At 41.7% G+C, this 24,349-nt stretch overlaps 1 protein-coding gene across 1 annotated transcript in view; it reads right to left on the bottom strand.

Moving 5' to 3' along the window:
• Window positions 1–16,503, bottom strand: part of Pdk1 (Phosphoinositide-dependent kinase 1) — a 423,846-nt gene extending 407,343 nt beyond the window's left edge. The window contains exon 1 of the mRNA XM_017901522.1: window positions 16,486–16,503. The gene's annotated coding sequence lies outside the window, so the exon portion shown is untranslated. The remainder of the gene's footprint in view (window positions 1–16,485) is intronic.
• Window positions 16,504–24,349: the final 7,846 nt, after the last annotated feature.

Below are 24,349 nucleotides of genomic sequence, written 5' to 3'. Positions count from 1 at the left end.
TAATATTCACAGCGTGACAAAAAGTTAGAATTCCATGGGCAAGTTCTCGACAAAGGAGCGAAACGTCCCCGCTGACAATTGAAATTCGAATCCAGCAATTGCGTCGCGTCGGTGTCCCCGCGAGTCCTGGCGCGAAACTAGATCGAAGAAAGAGGATTAAACAGGGGCACAGTGACGCCAGTTTCGTTAGCTAAGGTCTCCCAGGGGAACGGTGTTCCACGCTAACGCGTCGCGACGCTCTCGCGAAGCGTCCAGGTCAACGAGCATCGCGCGAAACGTAGAGAACCTCCAAGTGTCCCTTGAATACTCTACCACATGGATTTTCTCTACGATACGATCGTTCCTCCGTGAATCGGTGTCTTTGGAGGAACTCGAGTTCGCGCGTCTTGGGTCTCCAAAATGGCGGACGCCGGGTGCCGATTCGCGGTATTACCCGATAGTCCGCTAGAAAAATGTATGCTGTCTTAGTAACATCGAGAACACGTACTTTACAATAATATTATATACTGCGAGTTCTCTCAGCGTTGAATCTGTCTACAGATTGACAGATTCTGGACTGTAAACAGGCACCAAACTCCAAGTCGTATATTTGCATGGTGCAGGTGTTAGTAACTTATTGTTAGCCATCCCTTCGATAAAGTTTCGTGTAATAAGCTTTATATTAAGCTTTATACAAGCTTATTCGAGTATTAGTTTTAAATATATTATTTTTCCAGCGGTTATTGACTATGCGCCCTAGACAATGGGATTTTATTTAACTTTGTCTCGGTAATTTTTATCACCGCTAGTTAATTTTGTTTTATAATTTTTATTACTACTACTGCTGATTTTTAGCCGACGATGCAACACGTTCAATGCTTACGGTATTTTTATTACAGCGTATCGCAAGGTGCGGCAATCGTGGAACCGCCCCGGGCGACGAAGGACCTAACTACGCCACTACTTTATACGGGATTTAACGCTAAACCTACTATAGCTTAAATGACCGGTTTCAAAATTTTTATTCGAAATTTTGCATTCAATGTTATCGTCATGCACACTCATCTTCGCGATTCTTCTTGTAATATACGCGTGAAGAGATATCGAAACTTCATTTACTTTGAATAAAAATCAGAAATAGAAATTGTAGGGCTTTCTGAAAGAGGCGCACTGTAGAAGCAAAGCCACATAGCGATGTTCATGAATTCTCGAATAAGGCCCAAAACAGTTTGGGCATTTAACTAGTCGATGAAGTTTAAACTAGGCTTTCTGCGCATGGTCGGGTGCCTCTCTACACGTATAATCCATTTTTCGTCTCTCGTTATTCCATTTTTTAAAAATTCTACTTATCTTTTATCCACCGGTTATTTGACCGTGGTAGGTCTAGCGTTATGTGACACCAAGATCGAAGTCAAATGCAAAATCTGTATTGTTATGCGTATCTTACAAGGTCTTTCTACAATCTCGTAATGTTAACACCTTGGAAGACGAATTTTCAGCGAATTTTTCGCGAATTTTCACGATCGTCGGGTGCTTCCGCTGCAAGATGGCGCGCATGAATTAAAAGACGTATAATTTTCCCTCGAACGAGGCCTTAACGTAGGAAAGGATGGATTACTGATACTGTGCCATGAATTTTCGTACAGTAACGAAGAATACGTGCTCGTATACGTACGGCAGGTAAGCCTGTCTTGCGCGACACTGTGCTCCCGTTTATTTTCGCGATGCATTTTCTCGCTCACGTGGACACCGCGAGTGACAGGCTAACTCGCGTTCACGCGCGGACTTCGCTCCTCGCGCGAGCAGCCGAACGAGTCTCGTAGCCCTCGATCTTCGACTCGTTGATATTCGACCTTGTCGGCTATCTCGTCTACTCGCTCGTCAATCGAGTCGAACGCGTCGTCGCGAACGCTGTCATGCGAGGGCACTTAGGCGATTTCCTCCTCCGCGATATCCGCCATTGCGATCACGGAACGGAAGGAAAAATGGCGAAGCGTCCGCCATAGCGATCGAATAAATTCGGCAGACCACGTCGTTCCCGCAATTTTCCGAATAATCAGCGAAACGCTTGAATTGGAAATTACGTGCGAGTTAGAAATCTCCGTCGCGCCGTTTGATCGTTCAATATTGTACTTGCCAGCCGTGTTTGACCGCCGCGGCCTCGCAATATAAACATTTGGTCTGTATCTGGCGGACGTCTAAATTATTCTAAGCTATTTGTCGTCGCGACCCGAGGCGAGGGAAGAGAACAGCTCGATATATACGCTCCCCTCTGTCTCTGCCCGTTCTGCCTGCCTGCTATAATCTGGACGACCCTAATAACCATACTTTACGCTAAGTTTCCGTGTATTAGCATGTTTAACGAGCAACGACGCCGCGTTGTTTCGCGAAACGGAAAAGCATTAATGGCCGCTCCGCCGTGCCTCGTGCTTTCCGCGTTGTCGAGGCTGAATTTATACTCTACGCAAGAATGCCGCTACGCGAGCCACGCTGTTTCTACGAGTATCGCGTGCAGGACGCAATTCCGCTCGAAGAAAATGGAAAATCGATGAGGCTATCTTCGGGATCGCGAGGGATCTTTCTTTCGGGATCTTTCGACGAGGCTATTGCAGGATACCAAAAGAAATCGCGAATCGACTATTGCCAACAAAGATAAATTGTTAACCGATCGGTTAACTACTAGAAGCAAATGGAAAAGTTATTCTATGTAACAAAATTAAATTGCGTGGATCTCCTATTTTTATTATTCAAAGATTGCAGGATACCAAAAGAAATCGCGAATCGACTATTGCCAACAAAGATAAATTGTTAACCGATCGATATCTACTAGAAGCAAATGGAAAAGTTATTCTATGTAATAAAATTAAATTGCGTGGATCTCCTATTTTTATTATTCAAAGAATACAGTGGCAAAGTAATAATAAATCGTATTCGCGGTCACGGATGACCACCGTGGCAACTTGACAACGATTGACAATTAACTGTCAATTTTCTTTCAATTTTTACAATTATAAGTAGTTCAAGCGTAGTTCAAGATTTTAGCAATGCCCTCTCCAAGAAAAAGCAAGGAAACCAACGTGCGGTCCCTGACGTCTGTCATAGAGATTTCTATTAAATCTTTGACTGCCACGCCGACGGGACACCACGGGAATATTTTTATTATTCAAAACATACAGTGGCAAAATAATAATAAATCGTATTCGCGGTCACGGGTGACCACCGTGGCAACTTGACAACGATTGACAATTAACTGTCAACTTTCATTCAATTTTCATAATTGTAAGTAGTTCAAGCGCTCCGGTCACCAATGGCCACCGTGCCACCTTGACAACGATTGACAATTAACTGTCAACTTTCATTCAATTTTCATAATTGTAAGTAGTTCAAGCGCTCCGGTCACCAATGGCCACCGTGGCACCTTGACAACGATTGACAGTTAACTGTCAATTTTCTTTCAATTTTTACAATTATAAGTAGTTCAAGCGTAGTTCAAGCTTTTAGCAATGCCCTCTCCACGAAAAAGCGAGGAAACCAACGTGCGGTCCCTGACGTCTGTCATAGAGATTTCTATTAAATCTTTGACTGCCACTCCGACGGGACACCACGGGAATATTTTTATTATTCAAAACATACAGTGGCAAAATAATAATAAATCGTATTCGCGGTCACGGGTGACCACCGTGGCAACTTGACAACGATTGACAATTAACTGTCAACTTTCATTCAATTTTCATAATTGTAAGTAGTTCAAGCGCTCCGGTCACCAATGGCCACCGTGGCACCTTGACAACGATTGACAATTAACTGTCAATTTCCATTCAATTTTTACAATTATAAGTAGTTCAAGCGTAGTTCAAGCTTTTAGCAATGCCCTCTCCACGAAAAAGCGAGGAAACCAACGTGCGGTCCCTGACGTCTGTCATAGAGATTTCTATTAAATCTTTGACTGCCACTCCGACGGGACACCACGGGAATATTTTTATTATTCAAAACATGCAGTGGCAAAATAATAATAAATCGTATTCGCGGTCACGGGTGACGGGTAGCACCTTGGTAACGGTTGACAGTCGACTAACTGTCAATTGTCATTCAATTTTTACAATCGTAAATAGCGCGGTAAAATCGGTTTTAATAAATCCCAATGAGAGCTTTTACTCTTGATTTAGTAGAAAAGATCGGATCTATATGTCGAAACGAACTTTTGATTTTGGTTATATTTTATATTTCTATTAGATATTACATTTGTATATGTATGTGAACTGGTGTGTTTTGTTTATGTGTGTGCTGATGCGGCATAAGACAAAAGAGGACTAATTGTAAGTCGTCAGTCGTCTGTTGCTCGCCGTAGGGATATAAGGTTGTGCACGTGGTGCTGGCGATGGAAATGTAAAATATAAAATTATATTAAGTATTAAATAAACTGTAGTATAAACGACAGAAAGTGTAGTGAATATTTATTAATTTGAAACATTAGAGTTTATTCTTGCAATTTCTTTGCGGTACAAAATACACGTAGGATCGAAGTCCTCGATGATGAGAGGTGCAGACGGTAAATTGTGAAAAAGTGTCTCGTCGAAAATGCTTCGAGAATTGATAAGCTGGATGGTTCCTCGAAGCGAACATAGATCCTTATGCAGTATGGCGCCATCCGAATAAAGACTCTCGCAAATTTATTATTATCTTGCCATTATATGCTTCGAATAATAAAAATATTGCCGTGGCATCCTAAGCGAAACGCGTGATTTCGGCGTGGCAGTGAAAGGGTTAACGCGCGAAGACTCGGAGAAGGCCGGGTATGAATAATTCAGCTAGTTCGTTGGACTAATAACGCGTAACGGATGTCTGCTTTAAGTACCATTCTTCGTAGACACGACCCTTCCTCCAGAAGCCGATAACAGTAACGATTGCACGATCGAGTTTCGACGATTACACGTAGGAAGTTTGAGCCGCGTGTTCCGCGCGGTTCTAATAATGGCCATTAAAGCGACGTATCGCGCGAACCTTCTCGCGGGGCTGGCGAGGGTGGCGGAGGGTGTGCAATAATTGCGCGAGCAAGCCGCGAAATTAGATTACGCCGTGCCGGCAGGAAATCACGGCGCATTTAATGGCGGCGATGAAATAAAGAAAGCCACTCGCGGCGGGACCATTTTCATGCATTACGCTCCCGGCTACGATGCATTATTATACATTATGACGCATTACGACGCGTTACGCCGCGGTTATGTCAACCAACTCCGCCGCGAGTCTTCCATGAATTATGTATGCGAGGACTCTCTCTCGCGTGGCCCCGATTCGGGAAAAAAGGCCCCAGCGAACTAGAAGGCAGACCCGAACGTGTCTCGTTACCATTTCCCTTCCCGTTTCCCCCTCTGCAGTGTAAAACACTGCAACGAATCTTTAGATCCTAAAGAAAAGAGAATTCTTCTACTCGATTACGCTATGTTTGAGTCCCGAGTCTATTCGCTGTCAATTTCGCGCGCCGCGAGTAGATCCGTAATGGCGGCAGCTAATAGACGCGTTACCATTTTCCTTCCCGGTTCCCCGTCTGCCAGTGTAAAATACTGCAACGAATCTTTAGATCCTAAAGAAAAGAGAATTCTTCTACTCGATTACGCTATATTTGAGTCCCGAGTCTATTCGCTGTCAATTTCGCGCATCGCGAGTATATCCGTAATGGTGGCAGCTAATAGAATCGGTTCCAGCGATCCCATTGGTCGCCGCGTTTGCCAAGTCTGCTTATGCACAGTAGAACTTCGTTCTACGCGTCTACATCGCGCAGACATCCATTATCGACTGCAGCTTGAACCACGCTATGCACTTAGTCCGCTGACAGAGAATCAGCCTATGAAAAGTTAAACAAATGCATCTACGTCAAACAGCGAGCAGCCGCGTGTCACGAGCTGCGCGAATGGGGAAAGAAGTCGGGACCTATTCATAGAACCCTCCGTATTTTAACGATCCATCAAACGTGAACGGTAGAATCACTTTCACGGTGTTCTACTCTTCGCGAGTAGATGGAATACGGATTACGGCAGCAATTTTATTATTTTACGTCGGCAACGTTCACTGGACTGACGATTCGAACGAACGACGTGAGAAAATGGGAGCAATTTCCAGGGTACTGCGTGGACTCTTGGACGCGAGATAGCAGGTGAGAGATAGGAGGAACGGTGACAGGATTGATAATTTTGGATCGTGACAGGGACTAGGACGGTGCGAGCGGAAAACGGACTGGATGGTCGGGAGGTTTGACCAGAAGCTAGAAAGCCGGAGGAAGAACGCAGACTGGGACTTAGCCATGCAATTTTATTATTTTACGTCAGCAACGTTGACTGGACTGACGATTCGAACGAACGACGTGAGAAAATGGGAGCAATTTCCAGGGTACTGCGTGGACTCTTGGACGCGAGATAGCAGGTGAGAGATAGGAGGAACGGTGACAGGATTGATAATTTTGGATCGTGACAGGGACTAGGACGGTGCGAGCGGAAAACGGACTGGATGGTCGGGAGGTTTGACCAGAAGCTAGAAAGCCGGAGGAAGAACGCAGACTGGGACTTAGCCATGCAATTTTATTATTTTACGTCAGCAACGTTGACTGGACTGACGATTCGAACGAACGACGTGAGAAAATGGGAGCAATTTCCAGGGTACTGCGTGGACTCTTGGACGCGAGATAGCAGGTGAGAGATAGGAGGAACGGTGACAGGATTGATAATTTTGGATCGTGACAGGGACTAGGACGGTGCGAGCGGAAAACGGACTGGATGGTCGGGAGGTTTGACCAGAAGCTAGAAAGCCGGAGGAAGAACGCAGACCGGGACTTAGCCATGCATGTATACAGGAAAAGGGGGACAAGATGGAGCGTACGAGGTGGAGAAGAAGGGAAGTCGGTGGCTTCCCTCCGGAAACGGCGTCTGAAGGCTGACGTTGGCTCGGCAGACTTTGCGTGCCTAACCTCGAGGAAGTGTCTCGAGGTGGGCTCACCGGCCGTTTCCAGTTCCACTTCTTTCCCTCGTGAGGAATAGATCTCGCGCTCCCTTCCTCTCTCCTTCTCTTCTTCTCCGACGGCGCTGCGAATCGCGTTATAGCGTCTGATGTTATTTACAAGCCCGGCCGACCGCGCCCCGACGCAATTAAACCGGCTATTCTTTCGTCTCGAAGAAATTACCCGCGCCGCTAACCTCGATGGCATCGCCGCTAAATTGAACGACGTTCCGGATCAGAGATTCGCCGGCGATGCTTTTCCCCTTTTTTTCCTTCTTTTTCAGACGCGGCTCTTTATGACCAGAACGAACGTGACTCGGCTCTTATTGCTGGAAACATTGGTCAAAACGCGATGGAACAGCGGGAGACAGAGTCACGAGGCGACACCCGCTGTTAGATTGCCGGGTCCTCGAGAGTCTTCCTTCCAGCGCAGGTCGGAATTAAAATTCTTTTTCTCTTTGCACGCAGGGGAACAGGTGGTGGAAAAAATTACGCCAGACTACCGAAGAAACCGCGCTTCTCTCTTTCGCACGGATAATCCACGATCGGTCAGAGGGTCTGGAATCAGCGTAGACGTCAAGTATTGCGTACGATTTTGGGGACTCGCCTATTGGCGACCGCGCTAGCCCATTCTCTGCCAACTACGAGATATCTCGTAGTAAGCGTCTGCACCGAAACTGCCAGCTACGAGATATCTCGTAGTGTATGCAGCAAGCTTAGATCACAAGGCTACAAATGGCCATTTGAGTTAGGAATTATTAGAAAGAATGAATGAAAAATGTATATACACGTGGTAGTGGTCACATAGACTTTTAGGTATATGTGTTGGGATGAGTGACACAAGTATGCATGGGATTGGAATATGTAACGAATTCAGGTTATTATGATAAATGTATGCGTGTAATGATTTAGGTGTTGTGTGAATTGTGTATCTCAATGTAATATATAAAAGAAGAAAGAAAAAAGAAGACTGATTGGGATACGTTAGTTGTAATTGAGATATAATAGTAAGAATTCGTGTCATTGAGTAATTGTGCGAAATTAATTATATTTACATGTTATATTCGTGTTTTACAATCCTTCTTATTAAATAAAGAATTGTTCTTCTTGTTGTTATTAATCTTTCATCCACCACTAACAATACAGTGTAGAAAACATATTAATGATCAATTTTTATTATTAGAACTATTAAAATTATAACTTAGGCGATTAGATCATTGTATTTTTTAAAACTTCATGTTTCCTTTAAAATAAAACCGTGGCACCCAGGGCAAGGCGCGCTAAATTTGCGTGGCTGTCAATGGGCTAGAGTACCCCGGGCTAGAGCTCTATATCGGCTTCGCGAGAGGTGTTACAATACTTTCTAGGGTCACCGTTGCAGGGGGACGCGTGTGTAGGTGTTGGACACGCGGTTTGGTAAAACCTTGCCCCCGTCGTTAAAGGATCATTCGGCGTAGACGTCAGTTCGACGAGTATCGAATTTTCCCTAGACCCTAGCTAGGGAATCGGGAACCCACGCGTACCCTCGTGCACGCGTTGCTGACTTCCGCCGCGCGGGATTCCATCTGCGAACCGAACGCGTTCGCTCTGCCTGTCGAAAGTTGTTGCGATCGTCGGAGCTGCTGATAGCACCGATGAAGAATCGAGTGGGCAGCGCGCTAATTACTGCCAATTAGCTGGGCCGATTCAACGATGACGAAGAAGCGCGCTGGTCGAGCCGCGAGCCAGCCTGCTTTAAGGGACGATCCTTCAATTAATCGCTAATTACCTAGACGGATAACTTTAATCAACGAACGAGCCTCGTCGTTAATTGACATCGATAGCTCGCGCGCGCGCGCGCACGCGCGATTCTTCGAACGGCTGGATTTTCTGAACAAAGGGTCGCGCGGAAGCGGACCGTGCTGCGCTCGCAAAGGGTCGAGCCAAGGGGATACTGTGTACTATGCGTCGCTGAAAAGAAGTCATCTCGCTCGGTTGCGGGGCAAGAGGGCTATTCCACTTCCTACACTCTCGCTTGTAATAACCACTCTTCTATGATACTCCTAAAACTACTACCTCCGAGTTCGGTAACGTGATGACATAAGCGTAATATATCCGTAAAATTCTTACACTCGAATAATAGAAGACGCAATTGCAGACCTAGGATTGGAAATACAAAGCAGTGAGTCAAATAAGGAATCAGATGACAATAGCTCAGAAGATTTATAAGATAAAGGAGTTCAGAAGTAATAATAATTAACCCTTTGCACTTGGGGACCTCGTTATTTTTGTGGAGCTTATAATTTGAGGATTTTCTGCTGTAAAACGATATTTTGGAAACGGTAAATTAAATGTTATATGCAAATTAAGATGTAGAATTATCCTACTGCCACAATTTCAGGTATCATTGCATTATGCAAATTTGATACTTATAAATTTTATAATCGCTCTTACAATGACGACTGCTACACGATTACTGCTATACGACGACTGTCAGATTTAGTTGAAACTTTGCAGGTTTGTAGATTCAGTCATCCAATTCAAGAAAATATATCATTATAACTGCAAATACTCGATAGTTTTCCAGATATTTATGATTAGAGTTTTATTATTGCCTTAATTACAGATTTATTTCGAATATTTGTCAAGTGCCATTAGACCTTCATGTCACTTGATAACTATCAATAACTATTAGGAAGAAGTTTGTAGTTAAGAATAATAGAGCTATTAATCATAAATATCTCAATAACTATCGAGTAGTTGCTGTAATAATGGTACATTTTCTTGAACTGGATGACTAAATCTACAAACCTGCAAAGTTTCAACTAAATCTATGACCCGAAGGACTTGCACTCTCCTTGTGAGAGCACGTTAGACAATCGGTGACTTATTCTAGACGTGAACACGCACAAACACACATCCACACGTATACGTTATATTTGAACATATTTCTGTAATATGTCGCGATTAGCATGCTAAATCGGTGACGATCCTACGATACTAAGCTTCGAGATACCTAGCAAACTGGACTCAAGTCAGGAACAGGTATCGGGTGCGAAAGCACTATAACCGCTGCTCTAGATCACTCTAGATACCTTCTCCAATATCCTAACCTAAAATTTGAAAGCTTGCAATAAATTTTTAAGAAGCGTTGGGCACGCGCGACAGCCGAAAGAGCGGAGAGAATGGGAAAGAGGAAGAAGCAAGGGTAATTAATAATTTACAGGTAATTGCGACAATTGCCGAGCATTAATGGAAACGTAGGTGCGCTTGGGCCGCGAAGGTAACGCCGTCACGGCGGTGTGGTCAGCGTGTCACGTGACGGGAGTTCGGCGCGGGCTGACGCGGGTTGGCGCGGGTTGGAGCGGCTCGGCGGCCCGTCACGGTCCGCGGGAGGATCGTTATATTAATTTAGGGCTAGCGCTCATTAAAACTTAACGATAGCGCTCGTTATCCTCGCCCGATAACGACGCACGCACCGATTATTATTCACCGATTATATCGCGCAGCGTTTTGTTTCGCCTTCGTTACCGTAGCCCAAAGCAGAGCAATTATTACGGGGCTCCGCTCTTTTCCCGGCCACGGTGTCGTCCTTTTTAATTCGTCCCTGATACCCTTGTCGATCGGGCCGAGGCTACCCCTTCTGCTGCCACGAATATACGAGTCCTTGAGGGACAGCCGGCCGAGGAAACGGAGGGTAGGAGAGGAATCGCGAGTGCTCTAGGACATATCCCAGGCGGAACACCGGGGGTCTAATAACGATCGAATCATCGCACGCAACGATCTACGCGGAAGCGCAGCTAGCGCGCGTGGAATATCTAATTCCTCGGAGGACATCGCGATAAGGGGTGGTCGAAAAATCGATAGGCCGAAAAACCTGTCGGTCGAAAGATCTAGCGGTCGAAAAATCTACTGGTCGGAAAATATATCGGCCGAAAAATCTGTCGGTCAAAAACTCTATCAGTCGAAAACTATATCGGTAAAAAATTTATCGGTCGAAAACTCTATCGACCGGAAACTCCATGGCTCAAAAACTCTATCGGCTGAAAACTCTATCGGTCGAAGATCCAATCGGTCGGAAACTCTATCGGCCGAAAACTCCTTCGGTCAAAAACTCTATGGGTCGGAAACTCTATCGACCGAAAACTCCTTCGGTCAAAAACTCTATGGGTCGGAAACTCTATCGACCGAAAACTCTATGGCTCAGAAACTCTATCGGCCGAAAACTCCATCGCTCGAAAACTCTATCGGCCGAAAACTCCATCGCTCGAAAACTCTATCGGCCGAAAACTTCATCGCTCGAAGACTCTATCGGCCGAAAACTTCATCGCTCGAAGACTCTATCGGCCGAAAACTTTATCGGCCAAAAACTTCATCGCTCGAAAACTCTATCGGCAGAAAACTCCATCGCTCGAAAGCTCTATCGGTCGAAGATCCTATCGGTCGAAAACTCTATCGGCCGAAAACTCCTTCGGTCAAAAACTCTATGGGTCGGAAACTCTATCGGCCGAAAACTCCTTCGGTCAAAAACTCTATGGCTCGAAAACTCTATCGGCCGAAAACTCCATCGCTCGAAAACTCTATCGGCCGAAAACTTCATCGCTCGAAAACTCTATCGGCCGAAAACTTCATCGCTCGAAGACTCTATCGGCCGAAAACTTCATCGCTCGAAGACTCTATCGGCCGAAAACTTTATCGGCCAAAAACTTCATCGCTCGAAAACTCTATCGGCTGAAAACTCCATCGCTCGAAAGCTCTATCGGTCGAAGATCCTATCGGTCGAAAACTCTATCGGCCGAAAACTCTATCGGCTGAAAACTCCGTCGATCGAAAACTCCGTCGCTCGAAAACTCTATCGGCCGAAAACTCCATCGGTCGAAAACTGCATCGTTCGAAAACTGCATCGCTCGAAAACTCTAACGGTTGAAAAATCTGTCGATCGAAAACTCTATCGGTCCAAATTTCTATTGGTCGAAAACTCTATTGGCCGAAAACTCCGTCGGTTGAAAAATCTGTCGGTCGAAAACTCTATCGTTCGAAAAATCTGTCGGTCGAAAACTCTATCGGTTGAGAAATTTATCGACCGAAAAATCCTTCGGTCGAAAAATCTGTCAACCGAGTGGTCGCGACGGGTTGGTCGAACGAAATTGGCTGCATTATTGGAAAGGAGAGCGGGAGAAGAACCGAAGGACTGAGCGAAAAGTTGCCGGGGACTCGCGCGAGAGTACGACTCGCCTCGGAGATTATCACGTCCTCTGCGAGCCGTGCCCTCGCTCTCCTTTAACCCCCGTCCCTTAGCGCGCAGCTCATCTTGCATTCTACGAGGATTAAGGCTGACGGCATTCCCGGGTTTAATAAGTGTCGCCCGAATGACGTGAATTAGTCCAATATGTCTGAAGCTCCCGGTAGCAACAATTCAGGCCTGCTGCATCGCGTAATTAAAATTACTCCGCGCGTCATACTTTACGTCAGGCCCGTGTTGCTGTCGCGGGGTGCAAGGAGAGGACGTCGTGTCATCCCCGCGGTAATTGAAGGCCCACTGGGGGTGGTGAGAACGCGGAGGCGAGAGAGACGAGGCTCGTGTTTGCTCGAAATCGGCCCAGATACCGAGCATCTTACGACGATAACGCGTTTCGATGTTTATCTTCACGGTGCAGCGGAGATATCGGCGCGGGAGGCGCTACGTTAATCGAGATTAGGATCAAGGAACGATATTTTGAAATCCGATGTTCGCGGAGGCGAACAGAGAGTCGAGAGCTGCGATGCGATGTATTTCCGATATCGATGTCTTGTTGCAATATTTATCGAGAAATGAGAGGTAACGGTAATGACAAATATAGATATTGCGAGTGCTGCGAGGGTCAATCAAAATTCTTACCTTTCAAAATTTTTATTAATATTCATTACTGTCTCCGTTTGTCCTAATCTTCGATCAGAAAGAAAATGAAACGATAATGACAGATTTTAATAGTCCGAATATCGAATAGGGTGAATAAAAATAGCGATCATGCAATTCTCGCTAATAAATATCCCTCTTATTAAGAAAAAGAAAATGAAGAAATATTAATGACAAATTTTAATATTGCGAATGGTGCGAGGACCAATAAACATTCGTATCTTTCCAAAATTTTCACTAATATCCGATTTAGAAGAAAAATGAATAAAAATGGCAGATCCTTATAGTGCAAGTATCGCGAGGGTCCAATAAAAGTAACTATCATGAAATTCTCGCAAATAAAAATTTCTTTCACCATCAAAAAAAAAAAAGAAAGGAAGGAGAAATATTAAAGACGAAAATTAAAATTCGTTACTATAATTATAATAAAAATTCCCTCTTTCAACCATTCCTTATCTCGATCTTCACTGTAGAAAAAGAAATAACAATGACAAATCCCAATATCATCGTTACAGGTATTTCGAGTGTACACGAAACTCCCCACCAAGAACCTTTCCCTGTTCCAACCCTAATTAAAAAAAAAGAAAAAATAAATAAAAATGACAAATCTTAATAACACAAGTATCGTGAGGCTCCAATAAAAATAGCTATCATGAAATTCTCGCACATAAAAATCTCTCTTACCATAAAAAAGAAGACTAGAAAGAAGAAATATTAAAGACAAAAATTAATATTCGTTACTATAATTATAATAAAAATTCCCTCTATCAACCACCCCTTATCTCGATCTTCGCTATAGAAAAAGAAATAACAACGACAAATCCCAATTTCATCGTTACAGGTATTTCGAGGGTCCACGAAACTCCCCACCACGAACCTTCCCCTGTTCCAACCCTAATTAAAAACAGAAAAAAAGAAAATAACGAATCCAGTAAAGTTACCGCGCCAATTCATTCAGAACAGCCAACAGGCGTCGTTTAACCCGTCCTTGTTGGAAAAGCGCAACGCCTCCTAACAGCAGTGTCCCCCGGTGCGATTGGCAAGCCTGCTGCACCCCCGCGGGGAGACCGGCGCTCTCAGGGGTGGCCTAGTTTCGGCATCGATGCGCTGGTAATTGCATTCGCTCGGTGCCGAACGTGCGCGAGTCCTCGTGGAGATCGAGCACAGTCGGATATTTAATATAAATCGGGCGAACGATACTGCGGAAGAGGAAAGGACGGGGCAACGGCGTATTCCCGCGCTGCGGATGCAATCTCGACGCATCAACGGGCAAAACTGGGTCGTCGCGGAAGATATTTTTACGCGGCTGATTTTTAACCACTTCTCGGAAGGGAAGCTCGCGGTAGATCGATGCGAGCCGACTCTCCAGCCGAGGAATCGGTCGTGATCGTTAACGCGCCAATTCGTAGGGGAATCTGCTTTTCCCTGTACCGCGATGGCTCACGTTGATTCGGTGAATTAGCTGAGTGGCTTATGGGTAAATATCCTTGTTAAAATACGCGTGCACGACACGGTGGAACGAGCGGCCTCTCCACCGGTGCTTCCTCGGGGTCGCGAAGCTTTTGACAACTGCTCGCCAAGAGTCTACCTTCGACCTTTCGAATTTATCCATTAAACTCCGAAATATTCGTAAGCACGGGGAACGAAAACTATTTTGCTTCGAGATCTTCTCACTGAGGGGTCTTCGAGAATTCCCGGATATTACGAAATTTTCTGGCAGTATTAACCCCTTTGCACTCGAGAGCTGACTCTTGCATTAGAAGTAATTATACGTGAAATATGGAAATAAAATACGCGATATTTTCTTTCTTTATTTTAGCATAAATAGATCGGAGTGCTTGGAAAAATATAAGAAATGCTTTAAATTGTTACGTCTTTATAGCGAACAAATTTTCGGGTGCAAATCTTCTGCATTCGGACACTCGAAGAGTGACTTCAAGAAAATTTTTGTAAGGTACAACATCCTGAAATTAAAAATTTTGTCTTGGAAACATGGTGTCGGTGAGTTTAAGAAGATATAAGAAATGCTTTGAATTGTTACGAATTGTCTTCATAGCGAAAAAATTTTCGGGTGCAAGGGGTTAATCTGCATTCGGAGACTCAAAGAGTGACTTCAAGAAAATTTGTATAAGGTACATCATTCTGAAATTAAAAATTTTGTTTTGGAAACATGGTGTCGGTGAGTTTAGGAAGATATAAGACATGCTTTGAATTGTTACGAATTGTCTTTATAGCGAAAATATCTTCAGATGCAAAGGACACTCGGAAAACTTTTTAATTCGTGCAATTGATGATTTAAAGAAAATTTTTGCAGTGGAGAACATTCCGAAATTAAAAATTTTGTTTTCGAAACAGGAGGATTGAAAACATCCTTGTCTTCGTTAGTGAAAATGAAATTGAATAATAAATTAAAATTAATAATTGCTGCTGTAGGGATGATGCAATTGCAATGGGGTGTAAAGGGTTAAAATGGGTCAATTGTGCTCGCTGTATTATATTTCATCTGATATTTTTAATTATATAATATTCGCTTTATTATTTCAACTATACTTTCTATACTTTCTTCAGGGATTTAAAAAATGGTTCCTTAAAGTATCACGCAATCGAATAAATAATTATAATTAATAAAATTCTTTCCGATTTAAGGATATTTATTTTTATCATTGAATGGCTGGTCCCCTTCCATGTGTGAATTTACCATGGACATTTTAAATATCGATCAACAGTCGATGTCCTGCATTCAGCAGTATCCAATCCAGATTTAATTTCCTTTTAATCTTCTATCCAACAACACCCCCACTGATAGCCAATAAATTTGTTTTCATCCCAATAAGTAACAACAAGTGACAAAATTATAAGTACATGAAACAAACAGCTTTTTAAAATTAAATACCTTCCACTATCACTTAATGATGTACTCTTTTTTAAAACATATACCTATATTTTCTTCCCCTTATTTTGTGTGAGAAAGTACTAGGGTCAAAGCCGAAAAATTAATAAAAATCGAATATTCGCGAAAAATTTTTAGCAGCTTATTAAAATTAAATATCTTCCTCTACTACTTAATGATAAGCTCTTTTTTAAAATATGTACTTGTATTTTCTTTCCCCTCATTTTGTGTGAGAAAGTACTAGGATCAAAGCCAAAAAATTAATAAAAATCGAATATTCGCGAAAATTTTTTAGCAGCTTTTTAAAATTAAATATCTTCCTCTACTACTTAATCATATACCCTTTTTTAAAATATATATATACCTTTATCTCCTTCTCCTCATTTTGTATGAAAAAGTACTAGGGTCAAAGCTGAAAAATGAATAAAAATTGAATATTTGCGAAAAACTTTTTAGCAGCTTTTTAAAATTAAATACCTTCCGCTACTACTTAATCATATAAATATAATTTTTCAAAATATATACCTATATCTTCTTCCCCCCATTTAGCGTGAGAAAGTACTAGGATCAAAGTCGAAAGATGAATAAAAATAGAATATTCGCGAAAAATTTTTTCGTCGCGATAAAAGACGAACGGTGTGTCGCGATGGAAAAAGTTGAAGAACCCCTGCTTTATACGATACTTTCATACCTCTCTGCTAGCAGCAGCGTGGTGAAAAGCGATTTTGGTAACCGAAGATGGTTGAAATCGTACCTTGACCGGTGAATCCTCCGACGTCTCGCACTCCTCCAACTGGAACGAGAAAAATGGACAAAGTCACGGGTTAATTGGTGGTGGGTGACGGTGTGGAGGGGGCGTTAAATTTAGCGACACGCATCGCGTACAGATCCGGTTACGAAAACTTTCCGGGGCGTCCGGCGCCATTTTACGCGGTCATCGTTTTTATTTTCAACCGACGGAGAGGACGCCGCGTCGAACGGGCGATCGACCTTTGGGAAAGAGAGCGGCGCGTTCTCATGGAACGGGCCGACGATCGCGTGACGATCGATCGAATGTCGAAAATTGGCAAGCACATGCTTTGCTACGCAGAATTCCGGCGGAACGCGAGGTCGACGTTGCGCTGCTGTCGTCCCTGTCATGGCCGCCGCTCCACGCGTGCAAGTGATAAACAAAGAGGAATTGTAATTGATAGTTCGCGGAGAGTCCGATTCGCATAAATGGAATTTAAACCTTTGCAAACGAGAAGATAACGATGCACGTGGTTATGAACGAAAACACCGCGTGTCGTGTATTTTCACTTTCGAGATAGCGCTGTTTAAAGTTCCCACCGTTGATTTTTCTTATTAGCATAAGGAATATATCCTCAATTCGCATAATTTTTTCGACGGAGATAGGAGATCTGTTTTTATTCATTTTTCTCTGGTAAATACGTGAATTATAATATATAATTATAATTTATTTTATTTTAAAGAACAAACATCGTGGTGGAATTTTTATTTTTTCTCAAAATCATATTTTTTCAGCACTCCATTTTATAGTTTCGAGTCTTCATCTAATATTAAAGTAAATTACGTAAATTAAAAACCCTCAACAGGGTTATCGCGAAATCAGTTCTAATTAAAAAAAGAAGTATTTTTTGAGAAATTAGGATCATCGATATTTTCTTCAATATATTTTTATTATTCTTCTCTCTCGAGTTTTCACCTAATATTAAAGTAAATTATATAAATTAGAAACCCTTAACAGGGTTCTCGTAAAATAAGTTCCAATTAAAAAAAGAAATACTTTTCCAGCTTTCAGGATAATCGATATCTTCTTGAATCAGATTATATATTTTTATTATTAAATCTTGATCTTAATACCATGATCTCCGCGTGACCTATAGAAACGAATATTGAGCGCTGGTAAAAGATATGCGAAACGAGAAAAATTAGTAATAATAGGAATGTGTATTTAAATTAAAAACAGGATTATATAAGTTTTAATTAAAGAAAAAAATATTATTCTAGCTTACAGGATCATTGATATTTTCTTGAATTGGATTATCAAATTTTTGTCTTAGTACCATGACCTCCACGTGACCTCGAGTGCGAAAAATTCCAAAATTTGCAAAAATAAATATTAATAAAAATTAATATCGAAATAACTAGAAAAATTTGTTACAATAAACGTTCCGAGTGATTCCCATAGATTTCGAAATATTCGTTAATGCAATTTAATATGCAGAAAATGCTGAATCCTCACTGTGCCGATTGTTTTAACGAACATACGTTGTATACAAATTCCCAAAGCTATGGATGAAAGTATTACGAACATTCTCTAGAATCCAGCAAGATATTCGAGAGGTCCTGGAGACTGCAGATACCGTAACGATTACAGGAAAAGGAAGGAGGATATAGGGGTGGAAAAATATTGGAATGATAGTAATACCGAAGGATCGTTAAAGGGACAATGGGTGAAGCTCAGATGTGGAAATGTAACTGCAACAAGGTTTGGGCAAAAGGAGAGCTGGAAATGCAAGCTCCGTGGTCTGGAGGAGGAAAATTTCCGTCGCATCTGGATCTGCGAGAGAAGATTGGGGTGGAAATAGAAAGTTGGGTACGAAACATCGTGAGAAATGAGAACTGGAAGAGGATGCAAATAAACTACTCGGAGATAGGTTAAGAATGTATATTTAGCCGGGAATTTCGGAGAAAAATGAGGCAGATAAATGGTAAATTTAATAGAGGTTGACCTCCATGATATCCAGGTCGAAATCCGAATTAAATTCTTTAGCGAATTCCAAGCTAATCATAATAAAAGTGTAAAAGTAGATGTAGGTAAATTACATTTGTTACGTTTGTGTAAAATGAATACAAAGAGGTATATATATTTAAAATATTGGAATACTTCAATATTTCTCTTGATAATATGAAATTTAATTTATACTAATTACATTTCTTTAATGATTATTGCAAAGTAGGTTTCACTTTAGGTATTGGTAAATTCAACATATTAAAAACGGATATTTACCTTATTCCTCAAAAATTTTAATTACTATAATTCAGGACAAGTTATATAGTAAGTTTAATTACTATAATTCAGTACACAGGCTAAGTGATATTAATAATAAACTTCAGAATTTGAAAAATATAGATTTGCAGCATTTTATAAGTCGCATCTCCAATAATTAAAATGGCGTCTCAACTTACCCCCTAGTTTCACTATAATAATTACCCACGAAAAATATTATTTTTCATACACAATAACGACATAGAAACAAAAATAAAAATAGATAAATAAAAGCAAGAGTGAAAGAGTAATCCTGTATCCCGAGGAGAGTAGCAATAAACTTCCCAACTTGATAATTACGAATTTGCTATACTTTACAACTCTCATCCCCAAGTAACTCAATGTTCCAATAATTAAAACGATGTCCCAACTCATCCCCTAAATTTACTATAACGATTATCCGCGAAAAATATTATTTACCACATACAATAACGATATAAAAATAAAAATAAAAATAGATAAATAAAAACAAGAGTGAAAGAGTAATCCTGAGCCCCGAGAAGAGTACTAATAAACTTCCTTGAAAACTATGAAAACTATGAATTTGCTATACTTAACTACACTCATCCCCATCCCTTTGTTCCAACTGAGAAGAGTACTAATAAACTTCCTTGAAAACTATGAAAACTATGAATTTGCTATACTTAACTACTCTTATCCTCAACTCTTTGTTCCAATAATTAAAACGATGTCCCAACTCATCCCCTAAATTTACTATAATAATTATCCGCGAAAAATATTATTTACCACATACAATAACGATATAAAAATAAAAATAAAAATAGATAAATAAAAACAAGAGTGTAATAGTAATCCTGAACCCTGAGAAGAGTAGCAATAAAATTCCCAACTTGATAACTATGAATTTGTTATACTGAACAACTCTCATCCCCATCCCTTTGTTCCAATAATTAAAACGACATCGTAACTCATCCCCTAATTTTGCTATAACAATTATCCGCGAAAAATATTATTTACCCCATACAATAATGACATAACAACAAAAATAAAAATAGGTAAATAAAAACAAGAGTGTAATAGTAATCCTGAACCCCGAGAAGAGTAGCAATAAAATTCCCAACTTGATAACTATGAATTTGCTATACTTAACAACTCTCATCCCCATCCCTTTGTTCCAACAATTAAACCGACATCGTAACTCATCCCCTAATTTTGCTATAACAATTATCCGCGAAAAATATTATTTACCCCATACAATAATGACATAACAACAAAAATAAAAATAGATAAATAAAAACAAGAGTGTAATAGTAATCCTGAACCCCGAGAAGAGTATCAATAAAATTCCCAACTTGATAACTATGAATTTGCTATACTTAACAACTCTCATCCTCATCCCTTTGTTCCAATAATTAAAACGACGTCGCAACTCATCCCCTAGCTTTACTATAATAACTACCCTCGAAAAATATTATTTACCACGTACAATAACAACACACAAAAAATAAAATGAATAAATAAAAAGAAAAGTGAAAGAGTGGATGGAAGCCATGGCTGAACTTTTAAAAACGCGAAGACGAATCCTGAATCCCGAGGAGAGTCGCTCGGGAATGGAGAATTATACCTCGGTAAGATTTTTCTGCGAGAAAAACAGAACCGACCGGTTTTTCAGTTTGAACGACGGTCGCTCGGCCGCGGCCGCGCAAAAAGCGAGCGGATCGGAGAGGGAAAAAGAAGTTAGGAGAGGAAGGAGCTCGGCGCGATATTCGACGGCGGTGAAAGAATTTGACGAGCGTGAATTGGCCGTCGCGGCGGTCACGTGCAAACGCCGGAAAGAATTCTTTCTTACACGGCTGATCCCGCGCGTCCCTTTCATCGTGCGCGGCGCGCCGTTCGGCGCCAGCGTGCAACGGCCCTGGCCATTGGCGCGTGGCGGTGCTAATGAACTTCGGGGCTCACGTTTTGCGCGAAACACGTGGCACCTCGCGATGCACCGGACACGCGCGAGCCTCGGTCAGTGTCTGCCGCCGCGGCCGCGACGCCGAGCGATATCGAGCGAGCTCCAAGCGGAATTTACAGGCACGAGATGAGCGCGGAGGATCGGCCGAGTCGCGGCAGCTTCGCCGTTGACCTTGCGTTCCGACTTTGTTTTTGCACGAGCAACAGCCACGAAGGTAACTCCAGCTTTTGCCAGCTCTTACACCGATCTTGGTATTCCAGTCTGCTACTCATTTTTTAGTTCCCATGTACGCGTAGGTACGAAACATCTACTATCTTGCTAGATTTTTTCCGACATATTTGAAAAATTATTACAGCGAATCGCGACGACCTTGTGTTTTGAAATTGAGAGGGTTTATTTGTACAATCTTGAACTACGCGTGTTCCATTTTTGGTTAAAAATTATTGAAAATTGTAGATATTACGAGCCCTCGTCTTAACACGAGGCCTCTTAACCCTTTGCACTCGAGAGGTGACTCTCGGTCACCATTTAATCAGATTCTAAAGATCGACGTTAATTAATTCATCAAATTTAAAATTACCTAACGATGTGTGGAATGTCGAAGAAAAATAGTCCTATGTCTGAATTTTCATACGATTTCTCATTAACCGTTTTAAAAATATCGTCGACTCTGTGACAGAAAGTCTTCGAATTACCTAAATATACACATTATACTATACTTTTTATTAATTTATATTTAGGATAAAATATTACATTACACTATGTCGCGTGGTATTCGTTAAAACAGTCTAAACACATTTGAGGTGATTTTGGACAATTGGAACAATGGGTCGTAGTGTTTTTACATTTTTCGTAATTGTCTGTCAATATATTTATGAGTGGTAAAACTTTACCAAGTCTGCTACTCTGTTCCATCGTTTGGTTATTCGCAAAATGCAAGTTTGCTGATAGTAATTCAAAACGATTACAGGAAATGGAAAATTGTAAATAGGGTCCGTTGACCAACATCTAACGAGCGGTGTCTGTACTAGACCCATCCAAATCAGCAGTCCGATAACGTTCTAGCGCTCAGACAGTAGGATTTGGGCCTCGCGAGAAACTCAACCGAATCGCGTTGGGCGACGAACGTGTTAATACATTGAGCGCCGTACCCGTGAAAAGGCGGATTTCTGAGTTTGTCACTTAACTCTCGTTCTCACGATGATGAGGACATTCTTTTGCTTGTATGTTTACGACATGCGTCAACAACGTTTGGGCAGGAAAAGACGAGTTAACTCGTCACCGGTCAACAATGCGTCAAATACGAGTACATCTCTGGCTGGGATTAAAAAGAACAGAAAATATCGGTAAATAAAAAAATGGTGGCACTGTGAATATATTTTATCCCGCAGAAAATTTAAATTTTCGCGGTAAAGACAACCATGACAACGCTAATTAAATCGGCGCGAGTCCGGGGCTGATCCGACAACGACCTGGCTATAGTTAGCTACTAAATTACCTGTAAACGCGTAATTCGCTCAGCACCAAGGGATCGAACGTGAAATCGTTGGGAATTGTCAAGAAATCGGGGTAAAACGCGACGCCGGAGCAACTTTGTTCGCGCTCCTAGTGATTATCCTGATCACCGGATGCGAGCGCGCCGGTGAAAAAAGGGAAGAGAAGAGGGAAGAAAGGCAACTGGGAAAGAAAGGTTCCGATGTGTGGTAGCACGTATAGTAAAAAAAAAGAATCATTTCTGTTCCCTTTTTCGACTTAAGCCTGCGTTACAACGAGTAAGTACGTGCTTAAAGCTTGCACGCTTCGCATAAACGCTTCGTTACCGGGATCGATAACGATTTTCTAATAATCGGTTTCACGGTCCATTATCGAATAATCTCGGGTAGCTTTTATTTCGTGACATCGTGTACATCGCGTGGCAAAAATTGGCAACTCGATGGCGAACGTTAATCGTTGTAAATTCGCCACTTGGAAATCAATGCATCGTCGAGATGGAGCTTTAACTCCTATGTCGAGAATCACTCGATCCAGCGTTTAAGATAAGAGAAATTTCTTTTTTTGGGGACTGGAAGCGTCTATTTTTAATGCTTCTATTTTGCATGAAGCATCTACTGTAATATGTTCTTAATAAATTTCTTTTATTAATTAAATTTCTTTTATAAGTGAAAAATGAATACAAAATAGATTGAAGAAAAAGTAGCAAACTATGGACGAGAATCAAACCCCAATCTGCAGTGTAAGAATTTTTGACGTCGCCGCTGGGCCACAACGCGACTTGAAAACTAATGGAAATACATCTGTAGTTAAGAAAGTAATGAAACTTTAATCGTAAATATTGCAAAAACTACTGAGTAGTTGTCTCTATAATGGTATATTTTCTTGAACTGCGTGGCGAGATCCACAAACCTGCAAAGTTTGAACCAAATCGGTGACCCGAAGGACTTGCACTCTGCTTGTAAGCGGATGAGGTTAAGTCTCGAATCAAAATGGCGGACGGCGAAGATCGGCTGACGCGAAATGGCGGACGGTTCAGATGTCGCTGCGACGAGTTTGAGGACGTAAGGACGTGGGAATTATCTGGAATAAGTCAGACGTCGTTGACATCGGCGTTTCGGCGTCGCAGTTTCTCGAAGTGGCGCGTGGCGGGATGCTAATGAACCCAGCGTGAGTCACGTTGGAAAACACAAAAGAGCAGATCACACGAGCGGAGAATCCTGAGCGCCGATTTGCAAATTGCCGGCCATTCGCCGCGACCTGTCTTCTTCAGCGGCCACGTGCGCCGTTTTTCGCTCTTCCTTCCACTCGTTCCGCTTCTTCTGCGTCGTGCTTATCGTCGCCAGCTCCTCGCTTTTTCTGCCTCCACCAGCGTTTCGCCAACTCGCGAAATCGGTTCGTCGAACCGTCCACGTTTCAGTTGGTTCTGATCGAAATTGAAGAAAGGACATTTCTGACTTCGATACGTTTATTTTTACGTAAAATAGCAGATTTTTAACTGAAATTTTCAATTGTATTGTCATTTTCGATTAATATCGTGGTGAGCTAATATCTTTGCATAAGTGAAGGGATCAGAATCTATTGGATTACTACAGACATTTCAATTTGTATAGGTTTTTCACTAAAATTTTCAATTATATTTATATTTTCGACTAATATCGTGGTGAGCTAATATTTTTACATACAAAAATAATTATACAAAACGAGACTTGATATTGACGATTATGATATAGGATTAAAATAATATTTGTATTTGCATTTGCGATTTTTAATTGAATTTTACTGTTAATTTTTACTTTGATTCGGGCTTGACAGGAACTAGAGCTCTGCCAGAGACCTCTGTCAATGTAACTATGTTGCACGTCATTTGTAAACATACGCCATCTTTCAACGAAATTTTCACGGTTATTTACAACAAATTTTTTTATTTAAATTCTTTGGGATCGTGAAATTATTTGGGATCATCGATGGGTGTATTAGCGAGAAGAAAATTGTGTCACTGAGTCCGTTATTATATTTATATATTTTGTGCAGTATTGTTTGATATAAATTAAGATATATATCCATTTTTCGCATCTGAGAATGTAAGTATGAATGGATGCCTAATTTTGTCGCAAGAGAACCTGTGGAGATCGTACGAAGATCTATAACAGA

The sequence above is a fragment of the Eufriesea mexicana genome, unplaced genomic scaffold, assembly GCF_001483705.2.
Source record: "Eufriesea mexicana isolate 0111107269 unplaced genomic scaffold, ASM148370v2 scaffold1623, whole genome shotgun sequence".
Classification (NCBI taxonomy): Eukaryota; Metazoa; Arthropoda; class Insecta; order Hymenoptera; family Apidae; genus Eufriesea; species Eufriesea mexicana.
The sequence above is the reverse complement of the archived record's forward strand: the minus strand, read 5'-3'. Positions and strand labels throughout refer to the sequence as shown.